The sequence below is a fragment of the Panthera leo genome, chromosome C2 (genome assembly GCF_018350215.1).
Source record: "Panthera leo isolate Ple1 chromosome C2, P.leo_Ple1_pat1.1, whole genome shotgun sequence".
Lineage (NCBI taxonomy): Eukaryota > Metazoa > Chordata > Mammalia > Carnivora > Felidae > Panthera > Panthera leo.
The window spans coordinates 46,914,873-46,936,769 of NC_056687.1; positions in this window are offsets into that span (position 1 = coordinate 46,914,873).

The window sequence follows — 21,897 nt, forward strand, 5'->3', positions numbered from 1 at the left end:
GGTAGGTTATAGGCTTTTAGTTCTTATCTTTTGCTATGTTTTTAGGTTTGATTGACAGATTCCGTAAATGAGGCCTGGAGGTTAAATCATCTGTTTCATCTCAACACTTTGAAAGCATGTTTAGCACTATTTTAAAGTCTAGGATCCAGAGCACTGTTTGAAAAGTTGTTCTTAGTCTCCCTTATTGTCTTATTATGCAGACCGGGGGCACCACATTTTCTTAGATTTTCAAACTAATGTGGCTATAACTTTGCCCATTTTCATGAATGTGACTCTATAAGACAAGCCAAATAATGTACCTTTCTGAGAAGCCTTGAGGTCTCTGCCAAGCCCATGGCTCCCTTTAGGGTGGTTCTCCATCCATAGATTGCTATACATTATATCCTGTGATCCTCACCCCTCCCCCAACTCTGACTGCAGCTTCTGCAGCAAAAGAATGTGTGTCCAATCCAAAGACAGCCATCCATAGACTAGGCAAGGGCCAAGAAAGGGTCCAGCTGTGGAAATCTACTCAACCAAATGGTGGAATGACTGATCCCATCAAAGCTCTCACTTGGAATCTGACTGGGAGATGTACAAAGTTAGAGTGAGCAGTGGGAAAAGGATTTGAGAAATAAAGGAAAGAGTAGAAGACACACCAAGGGGTAGAAGACTGAAGGCAGCAAAAAATACATAGAGAACAAGGAAGCAGGAAAAATGAACCATGAACATGGCAGAATACCATTGGGGTTGCCATGTATCACCAGAGCTGAAGATATTAAAAATACTGTTGCATTCTGATTAACTCTCCAGTTCTCTGTCAGTTTGGCTCTGGAGTTACTGAGACTGGCTCATTTCCTTCTTACAACACAACTCTGTTAACAGGGAAACAAGAATCAAGCTTTTTCCAGTTTCTGACAAGTGATATTAGAACTCTAATACTTTATTTACTATGAAATGAAACACCTATTTTGTATATCAATGTTCTGCTAATTTCTATGAGGACTATAAAAGATGAAAACGTGTAATTACTGTTCTCAAGGGATTCATTAGTTTGAACGGGTAAGACCATAGAGTATTGATGCATGCAGTGAAGGGTTAAAGTTGGGCACTCTAAAGCCAGACTGCTCACTTACAAATCCTGCACCAATACCAATTATCTGTATGACCCTGGGCAAGTTACTTACCTCCTTGTGCTTAGGTTTCTTAGTCTGTAAAATGGGGCAATACTCTACAAACTACTACTTAATGTTCTTGTGACGATTACATGAGGTAAGATCTGTAAAGGGCTTGGAACAGAGCTCAGAATAACAGATTGCCTACACCCTTCCCAGTATCTGAGGTCTCTGTGGAAAAGGAAGGAATTGGGTGGATTAGAAGCAACTCTGCACCAACCCATTTCTCATGGGAAGACAATCTGTACCCTAAACCAGACAGCATGGTTGGAGAGTTACACCTAGATTCCAAGTCAACTATCTATAAAACAGATACCCACTCAGTGACTTTGGTGCTTGACATGGAAGATCCCTCCCCTCATCGGTTACTCACATTCCAAGGAAGGAATTTGGCTCTCCTGCCTCATCACCCTCTCTTTGCTCTCTCTTTGCCAGACATCTGCTACATATGCTGGTCTGCTTCATCTTTCCCCACATGATCTTGTTCTCACCCCTTCCCTTCACTCCTCATACTTTCTTACAGGAAAGAACCAGGGGCAATTTTCTTTACAACATATGTAACCACGCAAAACATATATTTCCCATTTGGCTCTGATATGTTCATGAGTCGATCAAGACCATCTGTGCTTGCATATCCAATATCCCCCACTCTACCCCACTCCCTAAATCTAATCCTTTCTGTGTAATTTAACAGGGTCTTTGTGCTACAAAGCCCTTAATAATTTTTAAACAAAATTGCCTTAATACATAGCAATTGCTAAATGCAATGCGGAAATATTTATTTCTCTTGCCAGCTATAGATTCCAGAGTCTGTGGCTGCCTTGCACAACTTGCAGAACTCTATGTGATACAAACTGTACAAGACACATTTCTTAAAATCTACTCCTTTGGGGAGTCAAGCAACACATCACATTAAATTCTATAAGAGAGGAACACTGCAAATTATCAGCAAGTTAATTGCCCAGGGCAAGAACCCAAGCCAGCTCTATAATGTTTAATTTCCCCTTGACCCTTCTATGACTGATATTTGATAGGCAATACTCAGTCTTTCCTATGGCACCTGATTTCTAATTGTTGGCTTGTGCTTATCATCACTGCAAAACACTCAGGCGTAAGTTCTACTGACAGACAGGAATCCAGCTGGAAATTAACACCATCAAAGCATCCTGGAATATGTGATATACTATAGTCACATGTAAGCTCTGAAAATAAAAAATCATTTTTGTAATCTTATGCTTATAAAATTATTTAAGTGTTCATGAATTTTCCAGGAGATTTGGATATATCGAAATAGCCATTCTTACAGAAACCCCACAAGTTTACCATTGCCTCCAATAAATCTTTTAAATTTTTTGAGTTTTCCTGGACCATGCAACAAATGTTGGTTGAACCCTTTGTTTTATGCAATACACTTGGATAGGTTCTGTGGAGAATACAACAACACATCAGATACACATTTTGGGGCCTCCAAAGCTTACATCTAGTAGAAGAAATGAGACATACATACATGTGGTAGGCAGATGAATAGTCACCCAATTGTGTCCACTCCTTACTCTCTATAACCTGTGAATATGTTACCCTAGCAAAAGAAATTTTGGATTTGTAATTAAGATGAAGGATCTTGTGATGAGAGATTATCCTGGATTATTTGAATGGGTTTGACCTAATCACATAATTCGTCAAAACCAGAGAAACTTTTCCATCTATAGTCAGGAGATGCAAATGATCAATGTTGCTGGCTATGATGGTAAAGGGGGCTATAAGCCAGAGAATTTGAGTGGCCTCTAGAATCTGGAAGAGGCAAGGAAAGAATTCTCCTCTAGAACCTCCAGAAAGAAATATAGTCCTATCTACAACTTGATCTTAGCCAACTGAGAGCCATGCCAGATTTCTGAATCTCCAGAACTATAAGGTAGAAAATGTGTGTTGTTTTAAGTCATTAAATTTGTGGTAATTTCTTACGGTAGCGATAAACACCTAAAATGATGCATAAATTTAATACAAGTTAGAAAGTGCCAATTGATATAGAAGAGATATAAAAGGAATGAGATCTTAAGTGAACATTAGCATGACAAAACCGACTATTTTTCATCTTCTCTTACCCTTATCATTCTTAGTTCAGATTTGTATTCCTTTTGGATTTGTAACAAATAACACCCATATCAAAACAGCATTATTATGTCTTCCTCATCCTCCTGGGAGCGCTGTAGCACAGAGCTAAGGACACCATGTGTATGGGGTGAGCGACTTGTACAAGATGAGAAACTGGCAAACCAGCTAACCCTGCATTGAACAGTTTATACCCAAAAGAAAGTCTCCAAAGTCATGACACAGCCAAAAGTAAGATTCTTGGATCAAAACGATAGATTTGTGATAGAGTCCTACTGATGCTGAATGTCATGCTATCTAAAACCTTGTTTTAATTTTAAAATTTATTTGTATAGCATTCCTGGAGTCCTTAGCAAGATAAAGAAACCGGGTCCAATGAAACTGTAATTGCCAAAGTGTCTCTGACTAAATGGAAAAGTTTTAAAAAAATGAAAGAAGGAAAAAAACTGAATACAAGTGGGAATCAATAAAAATAATATCTTATATTTTCACATGAATATTTATGTGTAATCATGCTTAATATTTATAACAATGCTGTGAAACTCTTATTATTCTGCCTCACTGATGAGGAAATCAAGGTGCCATACATTCAATGACTTAGAACTAAGAAGTGCCCAAATTTAAGTCAAAGAATAACTAGAAATTCATACATCTTTTTTTCTAATACCCTCCAAGAAAAAGATACTAGATCCTAGGTCTCTGAAGGACAAGAGCTAGGGATGCTAACAACACTACTACATACCTAGCACTAAATACAATGCCTGCAATAGGAGGAACTCAAAAATAATTGGGAAATGAAGGAATGGTATTCTCCCTATATGCTCCATTACCATGCAGCTCTTGACAAAAATATAAGACAGCATATATTTTGATAAACTCCTTAAGTCATTCTAGCCAGAAATTTTAACCTTTAAGACATATCTACATCCCTTGTGGAGCTTTCATTTTTATTACAATTTTTTTTAACGTTTAGTTATTTTTTTGAGAGACAGAGAAAGACAGAACATGAGCAAGGGAGGGGCAGAGAGAGAAGGAGACAAAGAATCTGAAGCAGGCTCCAGGCTCCAAGATGTAAGCAAAGAGCCCAATGTAGGGCTCAAACTCATGAACTGTAAGATCATGACCCGATCCGAAGTTGGACGCTTAACTGACTGAGCCACTTAGGCACCTCTGTTGTGGAACTTTTAAAATTCAGACATCCTGACTTATTTCACTTAGCATAATACACTCTAGTTCCATCCGTGTTGCTGCAAATGACAGAGAAAGACAAATATCAAATGATTCACTCATATGTGGAATTTAAGAAACAAAACAGAGGAACATAGGGGAAGGGAAGCAAAAATAAGATAAAAACAGAGAGGGAGATAAACAATAAGGGCTGCTCAAACACAGAGAACCAACTGAGGGTTTCTGGAGGGGTACTGGGTAGGGAGATGGGCTAAATGAGTGTTGGACATTAAGGAGGGTACTGGTTGGGATGAGCACTGGGTGTTATATGTAAGTCATGAATCACTAAATTCTATTCCTGAAATCATTATTACATTATGTGTTCAAATATTAAAAAAAATAAAATTCAGACATCCAGATGGATTAAAAAAGGGCCCATCTATATGCTGCGTACAAGAGACTCACTTGATATCTAAAGACACACACAGAGAGTGAAGGGATGGAAATGATATTCCATGTAGATGGAAATGGAAAGAAAAGTGGTATGGTAATACTTATATGAGACAAAATGGACATTAAAACAAAGGCTGTACCAAGAGGGAAAAAAAAAGGGATATATAATGATAAAGGAATCAATCCAACAAGAAGATACAACATTTGCAAATATTTATACACCCAACATAGAAGCACCTGAATTTATAAAGCAAATATTAACAGATGCAAATAGAGAAAATAACAGTAATGGAATAACAGTAGGGGACTTTGATACCCCACTTATGTTAATGGATAGATATCCAGACAGAAAATTAATAAGGAAACAGGGGCTTTGAAGAACACATTCGACCAGATGGACTTAATAGATACATAGAGAACATTTTATCCAAAAACAGCAGAATACACATTCTTCTCAAGTGCACATGGAATATTCTCCAAGATATATCACGTTAGGTCAAAAAAAGACTCAATAAATTTAAAAAGATTGAAATCATATGAAGCATTTTTTCCAACCACAATGCTATGAAAGTAGAAATCATTTACACGAAGAAAATTGGAAAAAAACACAAACATGTGAAAACTAAACATGCTACTAAACAACCAATGGTGAATAAAGAAATCAAAGAGGAAATCCAAAAATACCTTGAGACAAGTCAAGATGAAAACTCAATTCTCCAAAATCCATGGGACTCAGTAAAAGCAGCTCCAAGAGGGAATTTTATAGCAATACAGGCTTACCTCAAGAAATAAGAACAATCTGAAATAAACAATCTAACTTTATACCTAAAAGAACTAGAAAAAGAAAAATAAACAAATCCCAAAGTTAGTAGAAGGAAGGAAATAATAAAGATCAGAATGGAAATAAATGAAATAGAGAATAAAAAGATAATAAAAAATATTAATGAAACTAAGAGCTGGCTCTTTGAAAAGATAAACACAGTTGATAAACCTTTAGCCAGACTCATCAAGAAAAAAAGGCAGAGGGCCCAAATAAATAAAATACAAAATGAAATAGAAAAAGTTGCAACCAATACCACAGAAATACAAAGGGTCATAGAAGACTACTGCAAACAATTATACACCAACAAATTGGGCAACATAGATGAAATGGATAAACTCCTAGGATTATACAATATATCAAGAATTAATCAGGAAGAAATAGAAAATATGAACAGAACTATTATTATTAATGAAATTGAATCATTAAGTAGAAAACTCCCCAAAAACAAAAGTCTAGGACCAGACAGCTTCACAGGTAAATTTTACCAAACATTTAAAAAGTTAATACCTAGGCTTCTCAAGCTATTTCAAAATTAAATTTTTTTAATGTTTATTTATGTTAGAGAGAGAGAGACACAGAGTGTGAGCAGGAGAGGGTCAGAGAGAGAGGGAGACACAGAATCTGAAGCAGGTTCCAGGATCTAAGCTATCAGCACAGAGCCCAGTGGGGGGCTTGAACTCATGAACAGTGAGGTCAGACCTGAATCAAAGTTGGACGCTCAACTGACTGAGCCATCCAGGCACCCCAAACTATTTCAAAAAATTAAACAGGAAAGAATTCTTCCAACTTCATTGTACAAGGCCAGCATCATATAGATATCAAAACCAGACAAAGACACTATAAAAAAAAAAAAAGAAAACTACAAACCAATATCCCTAGTGAGCATAGATACAAAAATCCTCAACAAAATATTAGCAAACCAATACAATAGCAATAGTACATTAAAAGAATCATACTGTGATCAAGTGATATTTCTTCCAGGAATGTAATGATAGCTCAATATCCACAAAATAATCAATGTGGTTGATACACTACAGTAACAAAATGAAGAATAAAAATCATATAGTCATATCGATAGATGTAGAAAATGCATTTGACAAATTCAGCATCTATTTATGATTAAAAACTCTCAATATAGTGGATATAGAGGGAAAGTGCCTCAACAGAGTAAAAGCCAAATATGACAAACTCACAGCCAAAATCAGACTGAAAGGTGAAAAGTTGAAAGTTTTTCCTCTAAAATCAGGAACAATACAAGGATGCCTATTCTTGTCATATTTATTCAACATAGTATTGGAAGCCACAGACAGAACAATTAGGCATAAAGGAGAAAAAAAGTGCATCCAAATTGAAAAGGAAGAAGTAAAGCTGTCATTATTCACAGATAACATGATTCTATATGTAGAAAACCATAAAGCCTCTACCCCAAAAACTATAAATAACAAATAAATGATTTCAGTAAAGTTGCAGATACAAAATTAATACAGAAATATGTTATATTTGTATACACTAACAACAAACTATAAGAAAGAGAAAAATAAAACAATCCGATTTATAACTGAAGTAAAAAGAACAAAATACCTAGGAGTAAATTTAACTAAGGAGGTGAAAGGCCTATACTCTGAAAACTCTAAAGCAATGATGAAAGAAATTCAAGATGACATAGATAAACTGAAAGATATACTCATGAATTAGAAGAATTAATATTGTTGAAAATGTCCATAATACAAACCAATCTACAGATTAAATGCAGTCATTATCAAAATGCCAATGGCATTTTTCACAGACCTAGAGAAGATAATCCTAAAATTTGTATGGAACCACAAAAGGTGGTTAGCCAAAGCAATCTTGAGAAAGAAGAACAAAGCTGGAGGTATTGTGCTCCCAGATTTCAAACTATACTACAAAGCTATAATAATCAAAACAGTATGGTACTGCCACAGAAACAGACACATAGATCAATAGAACAGAATAGGGAGCTCATAAATAAACCTATGCTTATATATTAGTTAATCTACAATAAAGGAGGCAAAAATATATAATAGGGAAAAGATAGTCTCTTTAATAAATGGTGTTGGGAGACTGGACAACTACATACCAAAGAATGACACTGGATTACTTTCTTACACCATACACAAAAATAAACTTAAAATGGATTGAAGACTTACATGTAAGACCTGAAAGCATAAAACCCTTAGAAGAAAACATGGACAGTAAGTTCTTTTACATCAGTCTTAGTGATTTTTTTTTTTTGATCTGTCTTCTCAAGCAAGGACAACAAAACTAAAAATAAACAAATGGGACTACATCAAACTATATAGCTTTTGCACAGTGAAGAAAACCATCAAAAAAATGAGAACAGAGACTATTGAATGAGAGGAGATACTCACAAGTGATATATGTAACAAAGGGTTAACATGTGAAGTATACGAAGAGCTCATTAAACTCAACATAAAAAAGATCTGATTAAAAAATGGGCAGTGGATCTGAAAAGACATTTTTCCAAAGAAGGCATGCAGATGACCAACACACAAGTGCTCAACATCACTAATCATCAGGGAAATGCAAATCAAAACCACAATCAGTATCATGTCACACCTGTCAGAATTACAATTATCAAAAAGAAAAGAAAGAAAAGAAAAATGACAGTTATCAAAAAGAAAAGAAATAACAAATGATAAATGTTAGTGAGGACGTGGAGAAAAGGGAACCCTCATGCAATGTTGGTGGAACATAAATTGGTACAGCCACTATGGAAAACAGTATTGAGGTTCTTCAAAAAATTAAAATTAGAACAACCATATAATCCAGCAATTCCACTTCTAAGTATATCTGAAGAAAATGAAAATACTAATTCAAAAGACATGTATACCCCTATGTTGAATGTAGCATTATTTGCAATAGCCAAGTTATGGAAACACCCTAAATACACATCAATGGATGAATGAATAAAGAGGTGATAATATCGTAATGAGATATTACTCAGCCATAAAAAATGAATCTTGCCATTTGCAACAACATGAATGGGCTTAGTATCATGCTAAGTGAAACAAGTCATATAGGGAAAGACAAAAGCTGCATAATTTCACTGGTACGTGAAATCTAAAAAATAAAACTGATGAACAAAAGAGAAACAGACTCCTAGATAGAACAAACTAGTGATTGTCAGAGGGGATGGGCAAAATACGTGAAGGTGATTGAGAGGTACAATCTCCAGTTATAAAATAAGTAAAATACAAGAATACAATGTACAGCATAGGGAAAACAGTCATTAACACTGTAATTAGTTTTTACGGTGACAGATGGTAACTAGACTCACTGTGGTGACCAATTCATGATATATATAAATACTGGATCACTATGATGTACACCTAAAATAAATACAATATTGTATGCCAATTATTCTTCAATAAACAAAATTCAGACACCTTGGCCATATTGTGGCATATACAGTTGCTGTTGTAAGACCCCTGTTGTAAGGGATCGTTGTAGCCCCTCTTTGGGTGAGGTCTTACCATGAATCTTTGAATCCTAGTGAAACACAGGTTTCAGGACATCAAAGAACAGAAACCAAATTGTTTTACTCTCTTTTTTCCCCCCTATTAAACAAGGTATTAAGTAATTAAACAAATGATACTCAAAACTTTCCAGCCTTCTGACATGAATGACTATAGTTCTGGACCATAAACAGATCTAGCTTCCCATGCAACAGAGTACACCCAGGGAAATTCTGCTCACAGGTGACAATCGAATTCTGTTGGTAGAGGAAGAACAATGGGAAATTGAAAAATTGTTTTTATGTTGGAGAGGTCTATATATTTGTATGCATAACTAGAATTTGATGTTTCATGAAAATATTATACCATAATCTTCTTCATTCTTTGCTCTGAGGGCCTTGTTTTCCTGTATTATCTAACAGAAACCTAAAACAATGAGCACTCAATTCTAAATAGAGATGGAACTGCATGTTCTCCTGTTGTAATATGTAGTTTATTTTCAACAAAAGGGGGGCAGAGATCTAAGGGAGTTAAAAACAATGGTCACAGTTTATTGAACTCATCTGTTTTCTTAAAAAGACAAAATTATTACCTGATGGTGTTCAGGGTTTTCTTAAGTTCATCTCAGGAGGATGGGCCAGATACAGAGATTTTTGAAAGAGGTCCATAGATCATTTGAATGCACACCAGAATTGATGACCAATGTTCTGTAATCAAAACCCCAAGTTTCCACATAGGTGAACTATGGCCAACCTTTCACTGATCCTTCATAGAATAGGTATGAATCTTGAATCCATAATGCCTTCATTGTCTCAATGAAGCCACTCTTTCCAGTTCTCCTAAATAAAAATAAAGGGACTGGTGAAACATAGGAAGGTAATATTACACACACACACACACACACACACACACACACACACACACACACAAAACCAAATTAAAAAAAAAAAACTTTTTGAAATTGTAGCTAAAAAAGGTTTGGAGTAAAAACAAATTATTTTAAATAGTCTAATGGTAGAATTTTCTCAAAAGGAGAAAAACAAATGTTCAAGTATCCCTTTTGCAAGACAGTCCCAACAATGAGGTCAGTCAAGCAAAGTGGCATTTTTCCTTGGAATTCATTGAGGTATTCAGGTCATAATTGGCTGTGGCATTTGGGAAAATATGGAGGAAGAAACTTGGCTCTAGGAAAGGAGGGAAAAATTATCTCAATGCCCCAGAAGTTCTTTTTTAAACTCCAGATTTGTACTGGGATATTTAGAGTTAGAATTTCCAGTAAAGAAGAGAATGTATCAAAGCTGCAGATTTCAAACAAGAAGGAAGGTCAAGGAGATGGTTAGACAAAGAAAAAAAAACCTCTGGAATAAACAGTCTTAGATAGTTGAATGGTCAAATAACTTATCTGAATCATAGGAAAGAATGATGTCTTGTCTAAATGTTAAATTGGTGGCAGGTGTCTTGTGCTTCTAGTCTGATTACACATTTCTTGAACACAGGTGTACTGAAAGGATACACTCTCATTAAAAAGATCCATTTATCAAGTTTAACATGATAATTATTTATCACATTTCCTCCTTGGAATCTGTCTCACTTGCTTTTTATATTCTTTCCTTAAAAACATTGAGGATTATTAATATTTATAATACACCACTTGATTATATATTTCAGGAGTATGCATTATGTGTCTGGCAGTGTGCCAACAAATATAAGAGCCACAAAAGAAGTAAAACATTGTGTCTACTTACATAAAACTTAAACTGTAATTGTACAAATAGAATTTATATAAATGCAGACATTAAGTAATAATTGTCTATGGGATACCAATTGGAAGTGTAACATGATTTCTAAAATGAGAGGAAGCTATGTAGACTAGGGTATTTGGTGGGAAGACCTCAGAGGGAGATTGGGCTTGACCTAGAACTTGATGAATTGAATGGCGGTGGGAGGCATTAAATAAGAGAGTGTGAAATGAGTGCACAGGCAGTAAAAACCTCAGAGACTACAAGGAGATGAGTGTAACTGCTTGACCACTGGGCTTGAGACATATATATTTGAGATTTGGGACATGAGTCATGGAAAAAGACTGTGGTACAGTGGAATGAGTCCAGATTTTAAGATGAATTCTGATTTTGCCACTATAACCTCAGCTTCCATTTATATGCATTGAAAAAACCAGAGATTTTACTTTCACTTATTTGAAAGTGGCTCCTGACTTATCTCTATTTGAATATTGCTCTTCGGTCTTTGTGCTTCTCAAAATTGCTTCTACCTCTGATTGTCCTCTTCCTGGTGCAGGTTACCAACCAGATCTGTTGGGCCCCCTCCACTTGAAAGGCTATTGTTTCTTCTTAACTGAAGACAATCAGGTTGAACAAGATGCAATTAATACCCTATCCTTTCTCATTTTCCATAGTGCCATTAGACAAGGCTGTATGGCACAACAAGCTTAGGACAACGGTCCTCAAATTGAGCAGGAATTATCCGAGGAGCTTCTAAAATTCTGATATCACCACTGGATCAGAATCTCTGCATGGTGGAACACAAACGTTAGGATTTTTTAAAGTTCCTTGGTAACTGCAAAGTATAGTGAGGTTTAAGAATTATAGCTCTAAAGCAATCATTTGAGATATTCCACTAGACAGTAATGACTGTCACAGTCCAGTTTCCAAAGAATGAAATGGAGGAAAAGAGATTTGCTTAAAGAGGTCCCACATCTCAGCTCATGTAGAGCACGGGCCCTTCCAGCCCAGCTGTCTTTGAGATTTGTCTACCAGGATGGGTTTCAGACCAATCTGCTTCCTCCTTTAATTGACCAATGAGTAGATGTTGAGATGTCTTAGCATGGCTTACAAGGATAAATTATTCTCAGGGATTTTATAGTCTAAATCCATGAAAGGAATACAAATATATTCAAAACTGCCTCATAAATTTCTCACAACTGAATCTAAATTTTACACAATTACACAAAGGTGAATTGTTATCTTCCCTTTATCTCTCATTCCATGCCTTTTTCAGTTTGTGGCCACTTTTGGCCCACTCAAAAATAGGAAAAAATTCAATGTTGCACTGTGTCCATTTAATAACACTCTTTTGGCTATACACAGAGTAGCTGAAGTTTGAGGATTATACCTAAAAAGAATTATGTGCTCAAACACTTTGGTTTCTCTGTAAGGAGGAGGAAGTATGGTTAAATTCTTTTAGATAATATCCATTTAAACTTTGGCTAAATTTCTTAGGCTTTCTGAGCTTCCATCTTCTCAACTAGAAAAAGACAACATTAATATCAAATGGCAGAATTATCAGAATATTGTATCTTATTTATAAAATACTGGATATGAAACACAGTAACATATGGGAGTGTTCAAAAGTTGATCATTATTATTCCAATTTGAATAAATCATAGGTCAGCTTTTCATTTTAAATAGGAAAATAAAACAGAAAATAAAGGAAGCAGGAAGGATGGAAAGAAAAGAAATAAAAATTATATTATTTGAATGTAAAGTATGTGCCAAACATATGTTAAGGTCTTTATAAATATGTTATCTTATTAATACCTACCTATACAATAAGTATTAATATGCTCATTTTTTTTTAATTTTTTTTTTAACATTTATTTATTTTTGAGACAGAGAGAGACAGAGCATGAATGGGGGAGGGGCAGAGAGAGAGGGAGACACAGAATCGGAAGCAGGCTCCAGGCTCTGGGCCATCAGCCCAGAGCCTGACGCGGGGCTCGAACTCACGGACTGCAAGATCGTGACCTGAGCTGAAGTCGGACGCTCAACCAACTGAGCCACCCAGGTGCCCCAATATGCTCATTTTTGTAGATGAGAAAACAGAGACCTAGGATTTTGAGAGGGAGTGACTAAGCCAATTTAGAAAACAGATTTTAGGCAACTTTTATTTGTGAACTTTTCCTGAGCTACTTTCCTCACTCAACCCCATTAGATGTCTATGGTTTCCACAAAGATTTCTGACTCTTACGTCTGTCTTTAGGAGTCTGAGAGTCTTGAGAAATTATCAGAATTACTGCACATATGGATTATGTGGGGTGTGTGTGAGTGTGTGTGTGTGTGTGCGCGCATGCCTGTATTGTTCGGGTAAAGAGAGGAATTCAGGTTGAGTTCATTCTATTTTTTCATAGTATATTGTCTCCATTGGTTCATGCGAGAACCATTTCATATCTCGCTTTAGTTTTTTAAACTCCCATTTATTGCCTTTCCATGGGCCTCCAATCTAATGTGTGCTTGATTTATTTCCTATTCACTTATATTCTTAGAATAGCTACTTTGACTGTGTGTGTGTGTGTGCATGTACTCACGCAAATGCGCATCTTAAATACCATGTTTTCAACATTCTTCACTCAGTATTAATTTTAAAAGATCTGTTCATGTTTCTCTGTACACATCAAGGATTTCTTCTCTCATTGCATTTATTCCATGGTGTGCACTAATCCACACTCCCCAGTGGCAGACAGCAAGTTTGGCCGCAATACTTCAATGCCACAAACAACACCATTCTTCTGTAAGCGTATGTGCGATGTTTTCTGCAGTATATATCCAGATGTGAAATTTCTGGGCCACGTGATGAACCTATAGTTGTTTTAACTGAATTCTTCTCACTAGATGGTCTATATGTAATCTACTTGAATAGGAGGGTTTCTACTCTATTTCCATATTGTCACCAGCGCCTGGCATTGTCTGAAGAACACGTATTTTAAAATTACATTCACCTCTATTGACATTAAAATGTAAAGAGAGTCCAAAGAAGGATATCTCATAAATCAAATTCAGTTTTTAAAAGAGCCTGATTGTTATCCCTTCACCATAAGAGATTGGAAACAGTATGGAGATGTGGTTTGTGTCTCCAGTAGAGGAGAGAACATTGCATGCCCTGTATTTGAAAGGAGAGTCAGTGATTTAATTTAATGGGAACTTAAAGCTTCTTTTGTAATCACTGTGAACTGCAAAATAATTTCTAAATGAGAGAGATGAGTTCTAGTGCCTTGGGCTGCTGGTTGGCCTGCCAAAGACAAAATGAGGACACTAGAATTTCACATGAGATATGGGCCTGAAAAGGCTGCAAGGCTCCAGTGGCAAACGGACAGTTCATGACCTCACAGAACTTACAAGACAGTGGAAAATACAGAAAGCAAATAATAATTACAAAAGATACTTGTGAGTCTGAGATTGAAATAGTCGTACTGAAATGAGCCTTTGAATCATCTGGATGTCAGAGCCTGGTTACATGGAATCTGTAGCTCATGGGTTCTTATCACCCAGTTTAGAAGTCTTCCCAATTCCCCATCTGCAAGAAAGATGAAGTACCTTGCTTGCAAAACATACTTTCTAATTCACAATATATCCAGGCCCTTGTTCTTTTTATTTAAGCAACATTCTCTTAATTTTAATTTGTCTGGCATGTCCAGATCCATCTTCATGGCCAGAACATTATTCAAAGATTAATGGTCCTGAGAGAATAATGTTCTTCACACTAGATTTCTAAGGAGCTGTTCAATCTCTTTTCTAATTCGGCAGTGAGAGTGATGAGTTGGAACAAAAGCAACCTTGACAGGAATTGTCTTCATCTGTTATTTTTCCTACATCTCAAGAGGATCTGGTGGGCTCTTGAACTTGCCCTTTGAGCTAAGTAGTTGGAAAGTACTTTGACTCCTGGCAACTTACCCAGTAGTCTGATAAATGTGTCTTAGCTACCTTAGTTCTGGTTTGTGGGAAACAGCAGAATTTTCTATGGTTATTTTGTGCACTCTTACAAAAGGGAATTATTTTCTTTCATATTTGTGGGCTCTGTAGTCAGGAAGGATTGCAAAGGAAAAATTATATGGTAACAACAAATCTGATTGACTCCCGGGATTTCAAGTATGACAAGCAGTGCTTTTCTCTCCACATTATCAATTTCATGGTGTTTAGAAGTAACTGCTAGGTTTTCTTTTAAGTCTATTAGAAAATATTGGTGTGTGACTAAATGTTGATATGAAACATGGAATAAATTTTAGCAAAAAGGCTGCTCACTTCCTACATGATATGTGAGTTATTATCTGTGTTAAATGAAAAAAAAAATAGTGCTTTTTATTTTACTTTGTGGAATTGAAAGTCTGTAACAAAGGATATATTGAGATTAAAGGAACTCTAGCACTCTCTTTTTTTTCAGCCATCTTTACACTAATACAGTTAGGCAAAGTATGTAGTTGAGAGGATCCTATATTAATACTATTTATTGGACAGCTTATTTCATTTGCTCATTCATTTATACATTTCACAAATATTTTTTAAGTACTTACTATGCGATGGATACTCTGCTAAATATTGAAGCTATAATGTCAAGACTTCAGTTTTTAACCAGTGAAGAAGACATAAACAAAAACCAAGCACATAATCATAATAAAATGTGTTAAATGTTATAAGTAAGAAACAGGGCACTCTGGGAGAACAGAAAGAGAACTAGGCTAAGGGACATGAAGACAGAGAAAATTATGTTTAAGCTGAGACCTGAAGGATGAAGGGAGTTATGCAGGAAAAGAGAGACAAGGTGAGTAATGCATAAGCAATGGCAACTGCCTTTGTGAATATCACAAACCAAAACAAAGATTGTAGTGTATTCAGTCAAGGAAGTACAATGAGTCCTGGTTTCCCTGACCTGGTGAGTGCAATGAGAGGAGGTTGTAAGCAGTGGTCATAATATAAAAGTCTTTGTAAGATATATTTAGGACTTCAGAACTTATCCTAAGATAAATCCTATCCTATCCTTACATAAGTAGTATTATCCTCATTTCACAGATACAAAAATTGGTCTAGAGAGGATACATATGTTCCTATTTATCCAGCAAACAATTGGTCAAGCCAGGTTTTAAACAAGCACTGCCTACCTCCAAAATCTGATTTTTGCTCTTTAATTTATGGCCTGTCTTCTAATATACATGGGTGGTTTTATCTTGACTAAGTGTTGTACTCAGAGAAACTTTAATACAACATTTAAACATGATTTTTTAGGGGTGCCTGGGTGGCTCAGTCAATTGAGTGTCCGACTGGCTCCTCAGTGAGTTTGAGCCCCACATAGGGCTTACTGCTGTCAGCCTGTCAGCACAGAGCCCACTTTAGATCCTCTGTCTCCCTCTGGCTGCCCCTTACCCACTTGCACTCTCCCCCAAAATAAAAAATATTAAAAAAAGTATTTTAAAAAACATGATTTTTTAAAGATTAAATATATATTACTGTCTCTCAAGAAAATTCCAGAGTGAGGGGAATTTCTAATCATAATTCAAGGTATCCTTTTTCCCACCTCTTTTAATGTTTATTTATTTTTTTGAGACAGTTAGACACAGTGTGTGAGTGGGAAAGGGGCAGAGAGTGAGGGAGACACAGAATCCAAAGGAGGATCCAGGATCTGAGCTGTCAGCACAGAGCCCGATGCAGGGCTCAAACTCACAAACTGTGAGATTATGACTTGAGCTGAAGTCAGATGCTTAACTGACTGAGCCAGTCAGGCACCCCCACTTCTTTTGATGTCAGTAACCCCTATGCTTGTAAGTTGTTTTCCAAGTGTCTCTTCCTTTCATGCTCTAAACACAAATGCTCTAAGCTTTGTCTATATAAACACTCACACTCTATTTCTTCACCCTTACTGTAATACTCATTTTGTCTGCTAGTAACTTCCTGTACACTCCAATGTGAATTTAGCCATCATCTACAGATGCTGTAGTTCCTCACCTTTACTGTTTTTTTTTTTTTAACGTTTATTTATTTTTGAGACAGAGAGAGACAGAGCATGAGCAGGAGAGGGTCAGAGAGAGAGGGAGACACAGAATCCGAAACGGGCTCCAGGCTCTGAGCTGTCAGCACAGAGCCCAACACGGGGCTCGAACTCACGGACCGTGAGATCATGACCTGAGCCAAAGTCGGCCGCTTAACCGACTGAGCCACCCAGGTGCCCCAACCTCACCTTTACTGTTAACATTCTTTTATTTTACTGCTAGCAACTCCCTGTACACTCCAATATGAATCCAGACATCATCTACAGATGCTTTAGTTCTTTCCTCTCTCTTTCCACCAATTGGCAGGACGATTAGTTAAATGGAACCCTTCCCAAAAATTCCCTGTTGGAGGACATAACTACCCAAAGGATTATGGCTGAGGAGAATGCAGACACATCTCAGACCTTATATACTCATGGATGAGGTGAATGTATGGGATGTAACTAAGAACCCAGTGTCTTGGAAAAAGTGTTGTTTCTCTGCAAAAACAAAAACACCAAGGGGCGCCTGGCTGTCTCAGTCAGTAGAGCATGAAACTCTTGACCTAGGGTCATTAAGTCCAAGCCCCATGTTGGGCACTGAGCTTACTTCAAAAACAAACAAACAAACACGCCTATTCTATGTATTGTGGTGTGGGAATCATATAGGGTATCTGGCTAGCCATTAAAGTAAGCCTATTGGAATGAGGAAAAATATTGCTTGCTACATACAGCTCTGGAAAAAGCAAACCATTTTCTTAATGTCACTGCCCCCAAAAGAAACTACATGTTATTTCTACTTTGACTTAAGTAGAAAAAGCCTTCTTCTGAAATTCCTTAACAGATAAGTTTCAATTTGCCAACAGATAAGTTTCAATTTTCTCCAGGTAATTGGTAATTTTCATCACCAATTACCTGGAGAAAAACTCCTTATCCCACCCATGCCTATTGATAAGAGCAGGTAATGGAGCTATTTAAGAGGACCTAATTACTTATGGGAAAATGGTAGAAAAGAGTGGAAGCATCACTAATGGAAGAAAAAGGAGAAAACTGTAACCAAAATCTTAATCTTATTAAGAACATAAATTATAGGGGCTCCTGGGTGTCTCAATCAATTAAGTTTCTGACTTTGGCTCAGGTCATGATCTCACAGTTTGTGAGTTTGAGCCCTGTGATGGGCTCTGTGCTGACAGCTCAAAGCCTGGAACCTGCTTCAGATTCATTCTCTCTCCCTCTCTCTCTCTCTCTAATACAAGTAAACATTAATTTTTTTTAAAATAAAACCTAAATTATAGCACATACATGTGAAGAGCTTTGGGAACAAAAAAAATAAACTTAAAAATTAGAAAAATGGAAAATAAGTGGTCTGCCATTGAAAATTAGGTTTTATGATTTAAATAACAAAGTATCAAGAAAGTAAAATAATGTATGAAAAAATAAGATATATAAAGAAGAACAAAATAGATGTGGTAAAAGTGATAATTATAGAAATATTAGAATATAGAGGCCCCTGGGTGGCTCAGCCAATTGAGTCACCTTGACCTGACTCTTGATTTCAGTTCAGGTCATGATCTCACAGTTGTGAGATTGAACCCTGCGTTGGACTCCAGATGGAGTGAAGAGCCTGCTTGGGATTCTTTCTCTGCCTCTCCCCTGCTCACACACTCGCTCTCTCTCAAAATAAATAATAAACATTTTCTTAAATGCAAAAAGAAAAAAAGAAATATTAGCAGGTAACTCAATAGGGACAGAAATCTTGCACTTCTTTATCATTGCCAATATCTTTAATGGTGTCAAACCCATAGTAGATGTTCAATGAACAAATGAAGAAATAAATAAATAGAACAAAATTTACCTAGACTGAAGATTTTAAAGCTATATTTATAGATGAGGTAAAGCCATTTTCCCCTGCATCTCTCTGTCAAGTACAACTATAAACCTTGGAAATGGTATAAGGCACAAAGAAAAGAGAACTCTAAAAGATGGAGAGATTATGAGCTAGTTCTGGGGCCCAGGACTGGTGGAACTGCACAATACCAGGAAGTCTTGCATACCTCCACCCAACAGAGGAAGATTACCCAGCCCCAAATTTCCAGATACCCAACCAAACAAAAGAAGGCAACTGAGGCAGGCTCTTCCCTTCCATGGATTGAGTAGAAGTCTCCCTGACAACGTCACATAAGCCAGACTGCTTAAGTAAGGATTAGGAGCCCAATCTAAAGTAAGGGGCCTGAGGAAGTATTCTCCTTCCTTGATGAGCCTTTCCATAGTAGATATGAAGTGAAACTGGTAAAAGAGATTCAGCCTAGTCTGGAAAGTTCATTGTCCCAAATACCTGAGAATCTCCTATCCCTGCCCAGAGAGATCTGGACAACAAGGAGCTATCAGCCCTTCCTTACTGAGAGATGCTCAGCAGCTCACCTTAGGACACCCCTTCTCCACCCCTAGGCAACATTGGTAGGAACAACAGGTGCCCCAGCATCACCAGGTAAACCAAATAAACTAAACTAACATCACAAAATCTATAAAAACAAAACTACCACTGGAGCCACAGCCCAGAAAGTAAATCTTAGAAAAATAAGAGATTTAAATAAGATCCAGTGTCCCCTAACATAAATGTTAAGAATATAATACAAAATCACCCATGAACAACCAAGAAAATCACTTGAATGAAAAAAGACAATCAACTGACACCAAAACAAAGATGAATCCAATGTTGGAATTATCTGACAAAGATTATAAAGAAATTTCATAAAAATGCTCCAACAATTAATTACAAATTCTTTTGAAACAAATGAAACAATAGAAAATATTAGCTAAGAAATAGAAATTATTTAAAAAATCAAATGAAATTCTAAAACTGAAAATGCAATAATAAAAATAAAAACTCACTGAATTGTTCAACAGTAGAGTGGAGATGACACAGAATAGGGTCAGTGAATTTGAAGACAAAACAGTAGATTGGTTGTTTACCTAATCTGAATAGCAAAAGAAAACAGTCCAAAAGAAATTAACAGAGTCTCAGAGATCTAGGGGACCATAGCAAAAATCAAGATGCATATCGTTTGGTAATCCAAAAGAAGAAGGAAAAGAAAGTGTGACTGAAAGAATATTTGAAGAAATCCTGTCTGAAGGCGCCTGGGTGGCTCAATAGGTTGAGTGTCCAACTCTTGATTTCAGCTCAGGTCATGATCTCATGGTTTGTGAGATCCCCCACTCCTCCAATCGTATCTCTCTCTCTCTCAAAATAAGAAATCATGGCTGAAAATTTTCCAAATATGGTGGAAGATATAGTCCTACAGATCCAAGAAGCTGAGCAAACTCCTGAAATAGTATAAACTCCATGGAATCTAAATTAAGACATATCATAAACTTTTGAAAATTAATGGTAAAGAAAAATATCTTGGAAGCAACAAGGCAGAAACTATGCATTATCTCTAGTAGAATCTTAATTTAAATAGCAGCTAATTTTTCATTGAAAGTCATGGAAGTCATAAGTATGTGACACAATATTTTTCAAGTGCTAAAAGAAAATAAACATTGCACATTCTATATCTGTAGAAATAATTGTTCAGGAATTAAGGGGAAATAAAAAACATTCTCAAGTGAAAAAAATAACGAAAAAATTTTGTCACTAGAAAACCTGTTCTTTTTTTAAGTAAAAAAATTTTTTTAAGTTTATTTATTTTGAAAGAGACAGAGAGCACAAGCAGGGGAGGCGCAGAGAGAGAGGGGGACAGCTGATCCAAAGCAGACCCTGTGCTGATGGCAGAAAGCCCAATGTGGGTCTTGAACGCACAAACCATGAGATCATCACCTGAGCTGAAGTCAGACACTTAACTGACTGAGCCACCTAGGTGCCTCTAAAGGAACCTACTCTTACAGATTAGCTAAAGGAAGTTCTTCAAACAGAAGAGACAGACAGACAGACAGACAGAAAGAGAGAAAGAAAGAAAGAAAGAAAGAAAGAAAGAAAAAGAAAGAAAGAAAAAGAAAGAAAAGAAAATAATAGAAAACAAAGAGAAAGGAAGGAAGAAATGAAGGAAGAATGAAAGAGAGAACATGGCTGAAGGAACCTTGTTTTTTCTTTTTTTCAATTAGCATAATTCCTTGAAGGGTCATCCAGGTTGTTATTTATATCAATTGTTATTGATATCGATTTACTGATATTGTTGATATTTATTGATATTGATCTTGTTTTATATATATATATATATATATATATATATATATATATATATACTCTACCATTTGTTTAACCACTTACCTGTAGAAATGAGGATAGATTAGTAATTACCAGGGTATATGGTTGGTACAAGAGGGAGGAAGGGTTGTTTATAAAAAATAAAAATAGCCATGGGAGGATTCTTGTGGTATTGGAACTGTTCATAATCTTGAATGAGGTAGTGGATATATGAATCAACACTTGTGATTTACTTGCACAGAATTTAATACACACAAACATATATAAACACACACACATGAATAGGAGTAAAACTGAAAGCTGAATACAACTGGTGTATTTTATTAAAGTCAATAACCTGGCTGTAATATTATACTACCATTTTGAAAATGTTACCATTAGGGAAAACTTGGCAAAATGTGGACTGATATTTCTACATAGTCACTGTATCTAAATCTACAATTATCTCAGTAAAAATCTCAATTAAACAAAAAAGGTAAACTACTGTGCTAGCCAGCCTCCAAGTTGGTTCATACAGAGCCTGCCCCTGGTATTCATCCCTCATGTAAGTCATAAAGGACAATGTGGCTTCCATCTTACTTTCTCTTGGATCATGCACTTTGGGGAAGTTACCCATCTAGCATCAGCTTCCTTCTGTACAGCAATGGAAAATAAAAAAGGGAGAGCTATAGAGTTATTAATGAGAAAAAAAAGTACTGTTATAAAGATTATTATCCTTCTCCAAGATATCCTTCATTTTTA